Here is a 14,664-nt window from a genome sequence, read left to right on the forward strand (position 1 = left end):
AGGAGTTACTCGTTGATAACTTTTTTTTTTTTTTTTAAAGATTTTATTATTTTCCTTTTTCTCCCCAAAGCCCCCCGGTACATAGTTGTATATTCTTCGTTGTGTGTTCTTCTAGTTGTGGCATGTGGGACGCTGCCTCAGCGTGGTCTGATGAGCAGTGCCATGTCCGCGCCCAGGATTCGAACCAACGAAACACTGGGCCGCCTGCAGCGGAGCGCGCAAACTTAACCACTCGGCCACGGGGCCAGCCCCTCGTTGATAACTTTTAACTGTCTTCTGGAGACGTTAGGCTTTGCAAGGTGGCAGCTCTTTCATCATGTCACACTTTGCTCAAAAATCAAGTCTATGGCACTTAGATTCTGTTCATGGAAAAGGAAGAATTGATGGAGGAAAACGTGGCTTCAGTGGCTTCGCAGGTGGAGGTGTTTCCACCAACTTTGGGAGTGAGAGCAGCTTGCTCTCTGGTAATGACAAGGGTACGATGCGAAATCTGAACGACCGTCTCGCAGTTTACCTGGACAAGGTGGGCACACCGGAGCAGGCGAACGGCACTCTCAAATATAAAATCAAAGCCTAGTCTAAGAAATTTGGACCTGGAGCTAATGGCCAAGGAGAAAAACAGGACTACAAGAAGTATTACCAGATAATTGAGGAACTTAAAAACAAGGTAAGAAGGGGCTGGCCCCGTGGCCGAGTGGTTAGGTTCGCGCGCTCGGCTGCAGGCGGCCCAGTGTTTCGTCCGTTCGAATCCTGGGCGCGGACATGGCACTGCTCATCGGGCCGCGCTGGGGCGGCGTCCCATATGCCGGCACTGCTCATCGGGCTGCGCTGGGGTGGCGTCCCACATGCCGCAACTAGAAGGACCCACAACTAAGAATGTACAACTATATACCGGGGGGTTTTGGGGAGAAAAAGGAAAAAATGAAGAAAAAATCTTAAAAAAAAAAAAAAAAACAAGGTAAGAAGCTTTGCTACTGCTACACAAAAGAACTACACTAAAAATCACAAAATATCAAAAGATAGGGAGCATCTTACGTGTATACCTGTGCTTTTCTCAATTTAACCAGATTAAGATATTTAGCAGGCAACAGAATATACCTCTGAGCTATGTTAATTTTTTTTCTAATTTTCTTATGTTTATATAGTTCATTTTATGGAAAAAATTATAACAACGTTTCCTAAATACTTAAATAAAATTAAACTAAATAAATTGCCCACAGTTATTTTATTCTCAAAAGAAAAGATAAATGCTATAAAGAAATATTTAGATTATTTAATGTATTTGTCATTAAGGAACCATATACACATAAAATTTCTTTGAAGACCCTGAAATTGGCATCGCTCAATATCATTGTACAGAAGTTCAGAATGTGAGTATAACAACTTTTTTGTGTCCTGCTTTTCCAGATATCAGATGCAACCATTAACAACACCAGCCTCACACTACACACTGATGATGTAAAACCAGCAGCTGAAGACTTCAGACGAAAGCAAGATGTGGGTACCTTCAAGGGCACAGTGGGAAACATCAACCAAGGGGAGAAACACTATGTGACGCCAAGCTTATTTTTACACTAGAATCACAAGTTGTAAAAAGAGTAGTTTTCTTTTCAGAAAGAAATGAGATCCTAAAAATGGAAAAAGAAATTAGCTACATACACTGTAGAAGGCCAGTATTTACAAGGATGTTATGGAGATTCTCTGTTCAAACAGTCACCACCTAATTGATGTTTTCTAAGTAAGAACTTTTATGTATTAGGTGTGTTTTAAGTGAGGTTCCTAAAAAGTGCCATTATATGTTTCTGAAGATTCTTTAATTAACTCCCTCTTTTATGCATGTGTACAAGGCCTTCAACAAACAAGAGGGAAATAAGGTGAGTCCTAAAAAATAAAAATGCTGTGCAGGTTCTTCCCCAAAGCTTTCAGCACTTTACATGCAGTGCCATACTACAAAAATATATATATATATATATGAAATGTTAATAGCAAATTATATTCACAGCAAATATTGAGCTGAAGCTTAGCATTTCTGGATTGTTTAGAATAGAGCATGAACACAAACCTAACGACCATTGAAAACATTTGCGACTTTTTCCAGGTATGAAACTGAACTGGTCCTGTGCCAGAGTGTCAAGGCTGACCTCAGTGGCCTGTCCCAAGTCCTAGGTGACCTGACTGTCCAACACTGATCTGGAAATGCAGATTGAAACTCCGGCAGAGGTGCTACCTTATCTCAAGAAGAACCATGAAGCTGTGTGTGCCCATACACTGAAGCGTAACTTGCCTCTTTCTTCCTTAATTCTTGTCACTTCCAATCTAATGATCAGATTAAGGAAAACTCTAATACATGAAGTGAATTCTACTGCCATTACAGTTGAATTTTTTGATGGTTGTTTCCAATTCAGGAAATTAAACGCCTGCCAGCTGTTGCAGGCTCGGACGGTCATGCAGAGATGGACAGTGCGCCTGGAGCTGACTTACCCAAGCTCCTCGACAACGTGAGAACTCACTACGAAGCCGTGACCGAGCAGAATCGCCAGGATGCTGAAATTAGGCTCAACAACAAGGTCAACCAAAAACACAGTCGAGTCAGGAAATGAGGACAACTTCCCTTGCCTGATAAATGACTCTGTTTCGTAATTGCATTTCAGAGCAGAGTGCTACCACAGCAGATGGCTGCCGCTGCTGGTGCATCCGATTCTGCTAAGACTGAGATGAATGAGCTGGAGTGGGCTCTTCAGGCTCTGGAGATGGAACTACCGTCCGCAGGAGCCCTGATATATAAAAATCTCCTCAAGGGTGGATATGCCAAAAACCAATTTTTCCACACAGATAACTTCATGATTTCACCTCCACAATGTGTTTCCAAAAGACAGTATTATATTCCTTAATGAAGTTTATTTTTAAAAGCTCTTAAGAAAAAGCCAAGATCTTGGGCTTCTTCAATTAGTAACTCGGAGGGGAAAGTTTCCATTTAATGTATGAAAAACATCTGGAAGCAAAATTATTAATTGCACATAGACACTATTCTGCAAATACTATAGCTCTTGAATTAGCTGAGACACCCCAAGTGTCAACCTGAGATGGTTGTTAGGGGAACGCTGGCCTGGCTCGTGTTCAGAATGATATCAAATGTTTCCATCTCCAGATGGGTGGCAAGGCAGGATTCCTGTCTGAATGCTTAAGAGAATTCAGCTAGATAAAATGCCCTCGTTTAGATCAGCTGGATTTCATTCAATATCAAGGAGTATTTATGTTGTATTTTAATTAAGATTTAATACCCTTAAACTTGAATAACAATGTTCCACTTTTTAAATCAGTTTTCACTTCTACTCCACAACACAAAATTATTCATGATAAGCATTTATAAAGCATCCAATGTTTCAGGAGCGGTGAGATGGGAACCAGGATAGCAGTGGCATTTCTGTCTTCTGGGAAGTACACATTGGCCATAGGGAAGCTTTTATGAAACTAATAATGCATTAGCAAGTTGCTCTGTTTTCCATTGACCTGGTAGACCTGAGCCCCAGTCCCAGGCTGTTTCCCAACTCACTGTGTAACCTTAGATAAGTCACTCTTCTAAAAGAATCCATCTCTAGGCCTCCTTTTTCCTTTATCTGTAAACTAAGGGAGTTGGTGATCCCTAAGGTACCTTCTGGTTCTAAAATCGATGATTCTATGCAATTAAATTTTTTTAAAAATCAGAAAATTATCAAGGTGGCAAAATGAATGTTAGAGTGAATTAAAATGAGATCTAGATTTACTCTAATTCAAGGAGTTTCCTGAAACTTTTCTAATGCCTTATGCCCAACGTCACGTTCTAAGTAAGGTAAGGTGTATCATCCTTGGCACTGTAGACGTTGGGGTGGGATAATTCTTTGGGGAGGGTGGGTGGCTGTCCTGTGGGTTGTTGGATGTTTAATGGCATCCATTGTCTTTATCCACTAGTTGCCAGTAGCATGCCCCTACTGGCTGTGACAACCAAAATGTCTCCAAACACTGCCATGTATGGAAGGGCAAATCACCCCTGCACCACATGAAAGCAGCATTTTCCTGCTGCACGAGAGCAAATGTTCACCATGGGACGAAATGCTCGGCTTGGTCCAAAAGACGCAGGGTGAGGTTCCCTACTTCCCATGAAATCTCAAAACCTTACCCCTTAAAACATGGTGCCCAAGTGCAAAAGGTTATCTGTCTTAGTTGAAAGAGAAGGAGTTAGAAGAAAGAATGCACTGTGTCTCCATTCTTGCAAAGTGAATAGGAACACTTTCTGATACTAATTTACCTAAATAACTCTTTGTTTCCTCTTGTCTCTTGGGCAAACTTCGAACTTCACTACACCCACAGAAAACTTCCCTGGAAGCCAGGCTGACAGAGTCAGAAGCCAACTACAAGACTCAGCTTTCACAGACCCAGGTTCAGATCAGCGCCCTGGAGACCCAGCTCCTTCATGTCTGCAGCGAGACAGAGAGCCAGAGTGCAAGCTGCCAGCAGCTCCTGAACGTCAAGACGCGCCTAGAGAATGAAATTGAGGCCTACCATCGCCTGCTCAAGGGGCAGGGCTGGTACATGAGAAGCTGCGAGTTGGGTGAAGTAGGGGAGCAAGTGGGGCTGGGGGTAATTCTAGGAACCAGGTTGCTTCTAGTTACATTCCTAACTAAATGCAAGGATGTTAAACTACAAGGGTTGGACAAACTTCCACGAGGCCCATCCTAACAGTACAATTTCCAACATCACTCTTACCAGCTCCATGAAGACAATGACCTTGATTTATGAAACCAGCTTCCTGGTCCCACAAATTACCACCCCACACAAGGCACTCCACAAATATTTGCCCAACTGAACTGAACTGAAATTCAGGGCAACACTGTGGCTCTGTCTTCCGTCCTCAGAACACAAGCCCATTATAGCCAACATATCATATGTTTAATAGTCATCTGGGGTGTGTAATTCAAAAACAGAATGAATAAAAAACATAAAAAGCTAAAATTCAATGACTCCAACTTGGAGCTTTTCAAAACGGTTCTGGATATTACAATTTTTATGAATACCTAAAACAATCAAAACAAAAGTTTTCTTTTCAGTCATGAGTTTGAAACTGGATCAAAAAGAGGAAACAAAATTAAGGGTAAGTTCTGTAAGAGAGATTTTCTATTATTCTATTTCATTTTCTTTGGAGGAACAGTGTATTCAAGGTCCAAAAGACTTGTGTTTTTATATGAATTTATCACTTGCATTAAGCAATTAGTCATATCCAACCAGGGCTCTAATTGTAGACCAGTTTCACTGAGACATCTGTCAAAATAGTACTGTAATTTTTTATTTGAAATGTGCACCTATATAAATAATAAATGTCCTAGAAGCTTTTACAACATCGCATTTAAATGGTTTCCCTCCAACATTTTTCAACTCAAATGTCGGAAGACATTTTTATGTCTATTTACTTTGAAAGGTCAAAGGAAGTATAAAGGAAAGAAGAGAGACTAAATGAATAAAGTGAAATGCTTAATGGAAGAGAAAAAGGTGGTGAAACCAGGTTTAAACTTGTAGATTAGTTTAAGACTGTTTTTCAAACCGTGGCTATAACCTATCAGTAGATCTTTAAAAATATTGGGTCACAGTCCGCATTTTTAAATGGAGTGGAATAGAACACATCAAAGCACATGTTATCTACAAATGGTAAATATCATTTTACAAAAGTTTTGTTTTAGTTATAAATGTGTCTGTGTTTGTTGTGTACTGAGGTCATGGTATAAAATATATTTCTTCTTGTGGGTTGCAGTAAAAAAAGTTGGAAAGCTACTGTTTTGGTTTTTGGTTTTTGGTTTGGGGGAGTTTTTTTTACAACCTGTCTCTACTTCCATCAGTCCATCTTCCACACTGATTCCAGAATCATCTTCTAAATTCAGATCACATCATCCTAATGTTTTACAAACACATGCGCTGCCTATTCTCCACTGCCTACATGCGCTTTACCATGGCCCACAACACCCTTCGCTATCTGGCTCCAACTTACTTAATTCTCCAGTCCTCTTTCCTACTAACCACCCCCAGGACCTGCCCTGCACATGTACCTGAACTCCAGCCACACTGAACTTCCCTCTGTTCCCTAAACCTGCCAAGCCCTTTCATCTCTCCATAGAATATACACCATTGAGCATTAACTATGTGTCAGGCTCTGTGCTAAGCATTTTACAGGTATCAACTAATTCAATACTCACTACGACCTTCTACAGTAGACAATTATTATCCCCATTTTGCAGCTGAGGAAACTAAGACACAGAGAAAGTTAAATAACTTGTGCAAGGCAGCTGGTAAATGACTTTTCAAAATTTCTGACACAGGCAGTCTAGCTCCAGAGCTGATGTTCTTAATCCTATGGTAATTTTTTCTTTCCATTAAGGTTTTTCTACCCCCATTTCTCTGCCTTCCCTACCTGGAAAACTCCTATTCATTCCTCAAGACCCAACTCAAAAGTTACCTCATCTACAAAAACTTTCTCAGTTGCACCAGATAGATGTAGTTGTTCCATCCTCTGTGCATGTTATTTATCTATTGCTATTTATGTAGTAATATGCCAGGCATCATGCCCAGCACAGGAGGATCAAAGATGAGGGAGACATCATGTCTGCCCCCAAAGCCTCTGCAGTGTGGCAGAGGAGACAGACACTTAGATCATTATGATACACAGTAGTAAGTGCAAGTATTGAGATTATAAATATAGTGTTCCCAGACATCATGGAGAAGGGACTTCTAACATATCCTAGCTGGGAAGAGAAGGTGAGGAGGTAAAGATCAGGCAAGGCTTCCTAAAGGGGTAGGGGAGGTAGGGGAGCTGAGCCAGGTCTGAGCTGAGTACCTGTCCCCAGGCGTTGTCATTCTCTGTCACGCATCTGTTTCTCTGGCCAGCTGGCAGGTCCTCAAGGATCTGGTTCATCCCTGTTTCCCCAGGGCTCTCATGCCATGCCTGGCTCACAGTAGGCACTTTTCTATGAGTATATGAACATACGTGTGGAGTGTGAGGTTGATACAGGGTTCAGGGGTTGGGATTTCTATCTGAGTAACAGAAAATAGTCGCCTAGACTTAAAGAATAACTATCAAAGAATCACTGATACTCCTTCTTCAGCACATTCTCTTGTCACTTCACTTCTCTGTTGTGCATTCATTTGTCCTTAGTATCGGCTCCTCCATTACAGCTGGTCTTCTCTTGCTTGAGGGCTTGGGTTTTACTCCCCTAGCTTTGACGCAGGCTTTCATCCTTCTTACAGGTCTGAGATCCATCTCCTTTCCATCATCCCCCCTCCTGCTCCCCTCTTATCACAGTCCCCATTTTCCTCCCACCCCTCATAGAGAGCATTTGAGGAACTGATGCTTGTGTATGCATGCACAAACGTGTGTGTTGTGTACTCAGGATGTAAAAGGATATATTTCTTCTCGTGATTTGCAGTGGAAAAAGTTATGACCTTTGTTATAGAGTTTCCTTTATTTTTCAGTTTTCAGTCGAACCCAATTGCATGAAATGGATTATGAATCTGTTCGCTATCACTCCTGATGTCACTTCCTTCTCTATCACTGAGAATTCATTGGTACTCCTAGAAGGATTCAAACTCTTCTTTATTTTTCAAGTTAATTTCTCTATGACTTAACCATATACCATTTTCTTCCCTATATCATTGCAATGTCCCTCCACTTAGAATGTCACTATATTATAATAGCAACAACAATAATAAAAGCAACTACCATTTATTAAGCATGCACTACGTAAATATATTATAATTCTCACAGCAGTCTGTGTATTGGTCACAATCCCCTTTGCACAAATGAGGAAACCAAAGCCCAAGGAGACTTTCTGATGATCCTGAAGCTCATATGGGATGGAATAAGCCAAAATCAAACCCCAACATTTTGGGTTCCAAAATTCCCATTTTTCATCTTCCCAACAAACTTATGAGGTGGGTACTCATATTATCCCCCATTTATAAGGAAACTATAATTTTCCCAGGTTACACAGTAAGTGGAAGAGTTGGAATTCAAATTTAGGTGGTCTGGCTTCAGTTTTTGTGCTCTTAATCATTTGCTATACTGAGTTTACTCTGTTTTAGTGTTTCACTGGAATATAATATACATACCAAAACTGCATTTATCATAAATCAAACAACTCGATGAATTTTCACAAATTGAACACACCTGTGTAAACTAACCTCCAGCTCAAGAAACAGAACATTATCAGCAACCCCAAAGCCCCCCAAATGTTCCCACTGTCACTAATGCCTCCAAGGGGAACTGCTCTCCTAACTTCTAGCACCACAACTATAGCTTTTCCTATTCTTTAACTTTATACAAATGGAATTGTACAGTATGTTCTCTTTTGTGTCTGGCTTCTTTCCCTCAGCATGATGTTTGTGAGATCCATCCATGCCTTTGATGTGATGGTAGATCATGCTCTGCCTTCAATAAGGACACATGTGAGGTGTTAGAAGTTCACCGATTTATAGTCCCTTTCTGGATGAATTGACAGTGTAGAAAGAGGAAAAATGTATGAAAACATATAAATAACAAAGTATTAACCATAATTCTGACTTAGCTTTATCAAAATCACTCCAAATTAGTGAAGGTTTAAAAAAGTAAAGATTGAAATCAATGAGATTTGTATGCTTATCTTTCCAACTATTTAGTAGGTAGAGAAGTTAACAAGTGTCCGATAAGAGAGCCGTCTTACTTTTGATGACAGTGGAATGCTTTATCAAATTATTCATTTACATCAACATAAAATTGACACTTTCTTTTCTTTTCACAGAACCAACAAAAATATTTTGGTACAAGACAATTGTTGAAGAACTTGTTGATGGCATTGTTGTCTCATCACAAATAAAAGATATTCACCAAAGACTAGCTTAAGGAGCATCACACAAAGCAGCCCATGAAAACTAAGACAAACTGGGAACCATTTCATCTTAGTCGTGGGTATGGGATAAGCCATGTAATGCTCAGAGAGTCAAACTGAAAAAGAGCTGAAGACCAAGGGATGTATTTAAACAAGACTGATCTTTTAACAATGGAAAAAATAAACATCAGCAAGATATTTGGGGAGTTTTTTGCTCATATGCAATAAAGTCATATGAAGAGATCCATCTGCATTTTGGAGTTGTTAAATCTTTTGTGAATTTACCAAAAATGAGTACACTTCTGAATCAGGAGGTCTAATATTGAGGTTTTCTGTTCTGGCCTGAAGCAATCAACTTGGGTCAAGTGCTTGTCTGAACACTTGGTAAACACTTGGTAAACACTTATTGTTTACTAGACGGTAAATAATAAGAGAGAAACACTCCCTTCTAGAAGCCACAGTCTAGCTGGAGATGTGAGAGACACTCATGAAATAGTTCAATGGCATCAGACTATCACACAGCACCAAAATTGGTAGTACAGATGATAAAAGCCAAGGAAATTCACAGATAAGAGTTCAATATGGCCAGAGAGGCCAGTGAAAAACCCATGAAGCTATAAATTAAGGTGACAATAATATAACATTTCATACTCATTAGTGAGCAAAAAGTAAAAAGACAATATCAAGAGTTGACAAGGATATGAAACAACTGGAACTCACATCTACTACTGATGGGAGTATAAATCAGTACCATCACTTTGGGAAACAGTTAGCATCATCTACTACAGTTGAAGAAGATACACTATGAACCAGAAATTCCTCTCATTTATTTATTCTTTCAATAAATATTGAGCTGCTACTATATGCCATGCACTGTTCTAAGCACAAGGTTCCCATCTAAACTATCCTAGTTCACCACCCTAGCAAAACCTGTGCACATGTGCACCAGGAATCATGTTCAGAAATGTTCATAGAAGCACTGACTATAATGGCAAAAAAATTTTTGAAAATGTCTATCACCAATATTATGGATAAATAAATTGTGAATTCCTTCCTAAGGACAGAATTCAACACACCAGAGATAATTAATAAACCAGAACAAACAACAACAGGGATGAATTTTAGGAACATATTTTAAAAAGCAAGTTGCAGGATATATACATCATTCCATTTACATAAAGTTAAAAAAACATGTACCACTATAAAATAATGTATAGTCTAGTGATGCAAACAAGTGAGGTTAAACCAAAAAGAACAGCAAGTGAAATATAAACACAAAATTCAGGGAGCAGGAAGAGGAGGGGGAGGGTAGGAGCACACGAGCAACTCAGTGGTACCAGTAATGACAATGTTTTATTTCTAACCTGGGTGTGGTTCATGGGCATTTCTTGCATTGTTTTTCTTAATACCTTGTACATATTTGATAAGTATTCTCTTGTATCTATTCAACAATGCTTTTAAGTCCAATAAAGTGAAAAAGCTTGAATTTGGAAGGAAGGATTTGAATAGGCAGGCATGAAGCCAATATGACTGAAGGAAAAGTGATAGGATTGACCATGATATATGTGGAACCATGAAGTTGAATGTGGCAGCGTGAAGAATTCACCTTGGAGGATGACAGAGATAAGATTAGATACACGGAAGAGGGTCAAATCATGGAGAGTCTTGAGAGCTTCTCCGAGGAGTATAGAATAACCTTAAGTTTCACAGGGAACCGTTGATAGCTTTAGGCTTAAGAGTAACCTATCAAGGGTTGAATACAAAAATTAATATGACCTCTGCATGCAAGATGGACTGGAGAGGGGAAAATAGAGACTAGAGATAAAGTAAGTAGGTTACTGCAGCAACTTAAGGATAAATTGAAATTTTTCTGGACCGAGATAAATCTGGGAGAAGTAAAGAATCTGAGAGACAGGATTTGGTTAATTATTAGATTTTAAAGAGCTAACACAGGGTAAACAAAAGTTCTAAAATTTCAAGGTGGAATAAAAATTGTAAAGTTGGAGGGCGAGCAGACTTAGAAGATGATACAGCGAGCTGTTCATGTATTGCGTTTGATGTAACAATGAAGCACTCAACTGGAAATATCCAACAGAAAACCAGAGACACAAATGGACGATTGCCTACAAATTGTGCTAAGATGGATACGTATAGCACGGAAAACACAAAAGTCTTCTTTGCTATGTAAAATTTGTTAAACACAGCAAAAATCCTAACCAACAGGTAAACATTCAAACCTTTAGAGATCATTTTTGAAATCACTTTCCAGCTAACAAAACTCTAGAAATTCAGAACTAAATATGATATTTTGAGGTATGAATTATCTCAACTCAAGAACCACAACAGAGAGGTCCTTTCCAGAAGTGAGTCACACACAAAAACGCACATGCCGTATTCAGAAAGGAAGCATGCGGAGTCTGTCTTGTAGGTCCCCATTCAACTCAAAAAACAATTTTTGCCTACTTACAATATGCAAGTACTGAAGTAAGGTAATATAGCTAAATTATCAAAGGCGTCATATAGAATTACACAGTTGCAAAAAGATCAAAGTTAATCCTAAAGATTAACACCTAGGATTTCTCAAACAGAACTGAAAATATTTTCCTAATTCTCAAACAAAGCTGACGTCAATGACCATCTCTTTTAAGGTATGAGTCACTAGTTTTCTGGGCTACTTGGAGAAGTTTCAAAGATAATGATTTTTGAAGGTAATGAGCTTGTGGTACCTGTATGTCAACATATAACGAAATTTCATTTCTGGAGTCAGCAATGATAGATGGAAAGAACACATTGACAAAAGTAATTAAGAAGTTGAAGCTTAATGGATTAGTATAGTGAATTTTTCTGAAGTCAACAGTGTGAAAATGTTTGCAAAAGGTGTGGCAGAACGTGGGATCACTAAAGAGTAACCATTCTTGCCCTAACAACAGTTTTGTTTTTCATATAGACTAGACTAAATTTCAGAAAGTTTATTAATTTCCAAATGTAGTTATTTGTAATTTAGGCCAAAAGACATCTTAAAATGTATTAAACTTTTTAAAAAAAATTTTACTGAATAGACCAGCGGTGTAAGAAGCCAAAGAGGAACTAAAGTCAAATTGAGGGGCCAAAAAAAACTAAAAGGAAATAAAAAATGTTCACAAATTTCAGAATACTTTGTACCACAAATGAGCAAAGTATTGCAGACTACAGTCTTCAAGAAATCAGCAACTGTGTTAGGCACCAAATCAGAAAATGAATCATGCACACTTTTATCTTAATACAAGATTACTTTTCATAGATAGCTCAAAACTTATTGATTGCTAACGATACAAAGTTATAGTTAAAAGTAAAATGGTAATAGAGCTAAACTATCAATGGCATCATATAGAATCATATAGGTGAAAAACGGATTGGTTCTGTCTTACTCAATCTTTATGATTAACACTGAGAATTTACCAAAGAGAATAGAAAATGTTTCCCTAATTCTCAAACACTGCTGACTTCAGTGAGCATATCTTCCAAGGCATGAGTAGCTAGTCTTGTGGTGGCTTGGGGAAGTTTCAAAGATAATGATTTTTGAGAGTAAAAACTACAGACCCAGCATGTTCTCCAAATGCTCAAAATTATTCATGGAAGTAGAAATATTATATTCACATAAAATGACATGATCTATAGATGTAACTAAGTTGCATTAAACTGAATAATTGCTGGTATGCCATGTTAGTGTCTTTAATCTGAATACAGTCCCAGGCCCAAGAGGAAGATTGCCATTCTATCCTGAATATACACGGTAATCCCTAAGAGAGAAACTCCTCTCCTGGGTACACAACAAGAAAGTTAAATCCAAGCCTTGCAATGAGCATTTCCAGAACTCAAAATGCATTTTTTTTTTCTGCTTTATTTTCCAAACTCCCCCCATACATAGTTGTATGTCTTAGTTGCAGGTCCTTCTAGTTGTGGGATGTGGGACACCACCTCAACGTGGCCTGACGAGCGATGCCATGTGCACGCCCAGGATCTGAACCCTGGGCCGCTGCAGCAGAGCGCACGAACTTAACCACTCAGCCACGGAGCCGGCCCCTCAAAATGTATTTTTAAGAGAAGTTTAGCCATAACCAATTCATTTTCAAAACAAGGTATAAGTCAATAAAACATTGTCTACTCTGATGTTTATTCATTTGTTCAAAAGCACTAAATAAGCATTAAGTCTAAGGGATTAGTGGGAAAACCCACTAAATTAGTGGGAGTTGAGCAGGTTTCAAAGAAACGTAAGACATGCACTTTTTGCCCTTGAGAAGTTCGCGATCTAGTTAAGGAGAAAACAATTACCAAGCATTTTGAAGCTCACTTAAAGATTGTGGACAAATAAAATTTTTGTTGATCTATATATTTTAAATGTTGTTCATTTAATAGCCAAGATAGGATACTACCTCCTCAAGCTTGTGGGGAAATATATTTAAAAACAAAAAAATTTTTGTATAGCTAAAATTTCCTTTGTAAAATGTCTCTTTATAAAAAGCCAAAATGTACCACTTCTGGGACTCCAGTTTTTATATATAAGCTTACTTAGAAGGGATCCACATGTATACACAAATGCAAGTGTACTACTAGCGATACACTAGTGATGTGTCTTCCAAAGCTTTACAACAGTGCTGAGCAGCTGGAAGGTGCTCAGATCCTTGGAGACTGACTGGGAAGTTGAAAGCAAAGAAGACAAGAAGGATGGGGAGACAGAAGCAGATGCATCTGATTGCAGTGGTCGGGGAGCAGAGTCCAGCCCAGAGAAAGTTGGAGGGCTCTGCACTGGCAGCGGAAAACTAAGGATGCAATGGGCATCATGGAGAAGTAAGAAGGCAGAAAGGGGCATGGGATGTGGAGAGTCTGCTTCTGGAATAGGCACATTCATCTAGCCGGTGTGGGCAGTGGGAGGGCATTTAAGCCTGAAAATAGAATTCAATAAATCAAGCCACTATGGGAAGACCCTAAGCAAAAATAGTATCCAAAGATGTATGAACTTTGGTTACTGATAAGAACTGCCTTTGAATGTAATCCACACAGGTCTCCTCACGCTGTCCTCACAATCTGTCTGGAGAGGACAAAAGAGGAAAACCAAAGCTGGGTCCTTTCAAGGCATTTGAAACACACGAATGCTCAACTGAGGACTAGACTATTGCTACTGCAACAGTTATGCAGGGCACATATCCAGAACCAGGAAGCCACCAGCCCTGTTGTCAGAGAAGGTTCATGCTGAGACACAAGCTTGCTTAGGCAGGGTAGGGCTGAAAGAGGAGCAGAGGAATTTCTGTAAACTCTCGCTTTCCCCATCATCAGCCACCCTCTGAGTTTTCTACTTACCACTTCTTCCACTTTACTACTTCTGTTCACCAGAAAGCACTCCATATGATGATCATACCATCTCTGGTAAGGGTTCAAATCTAGCATATAATGTCTTTCCATGTGGGCTCAAATATTCCCTAAAAAAAATACTTTTTTTAACCTATCCTGGATATTTCATCTAAATAGAAGTATAAGGGGCCGGCCCGGTGGCACAGCGGTTAAATTCGCACACTCCGCTTCTCGGCGGCCTGGGGTTCGCCAGTTCGGATCCCGAGTGCGGACATGGCACTGCTTGGCACGCCATGCTATGGTAGGCGTCCCACATATAAAGTAGAGGAAGATGGGCACGGATGTTAGCTAAGGGCCAGGCTTCCTCAGTAAAAAGAGGAGGACTGGCAGTAGTTAGCTCAAAATAAATAAATAAATAAATAAACAGAAGTACAATACGTGTTCTTTCGTG

General features: G+C 39.4%; 1 long non-coding RNA gene across 1 annotated transcript; it reads left to right on the forward strand.

Moving 5' to 3' along the window:
• The first annotated feature begins 189 nt into the window (after nucleotides 1-189).
• On the forward strand, nucleotides 190-4,989 carry LOC111775646 (uncharacterized). Its single transcript, XR_011423229.1, has 5 exons — nucleotides 190-667; nucleotides 1,408-1,497; nucleotides 2,099-3,829; nucleotides 3,949-4,117; nucleotides 4,348-4,989. It is a non-coding gene; the product is annotated as an uncharacterized lncRNA (long non-coding RNA).
• Nucleotides 4,990-14,664: the final 9,675 nt, after the last annotated feature.

The sequence above is a fragment of the Equus caballus genome, chromosome 11, assembly GCF_041296265.1.
Source record: "Equus caballus isolate H_3958 breed thoroughbred chromosome 11, TB-T2T, whole genome shotgun sequence".
In the NCBI taxonomy this organism is placed as follows: Eukaryota; Metazoa; Chordata; class Mammalia; order Perissodactyla; family Equidae; genus Equus; species Equus caballus.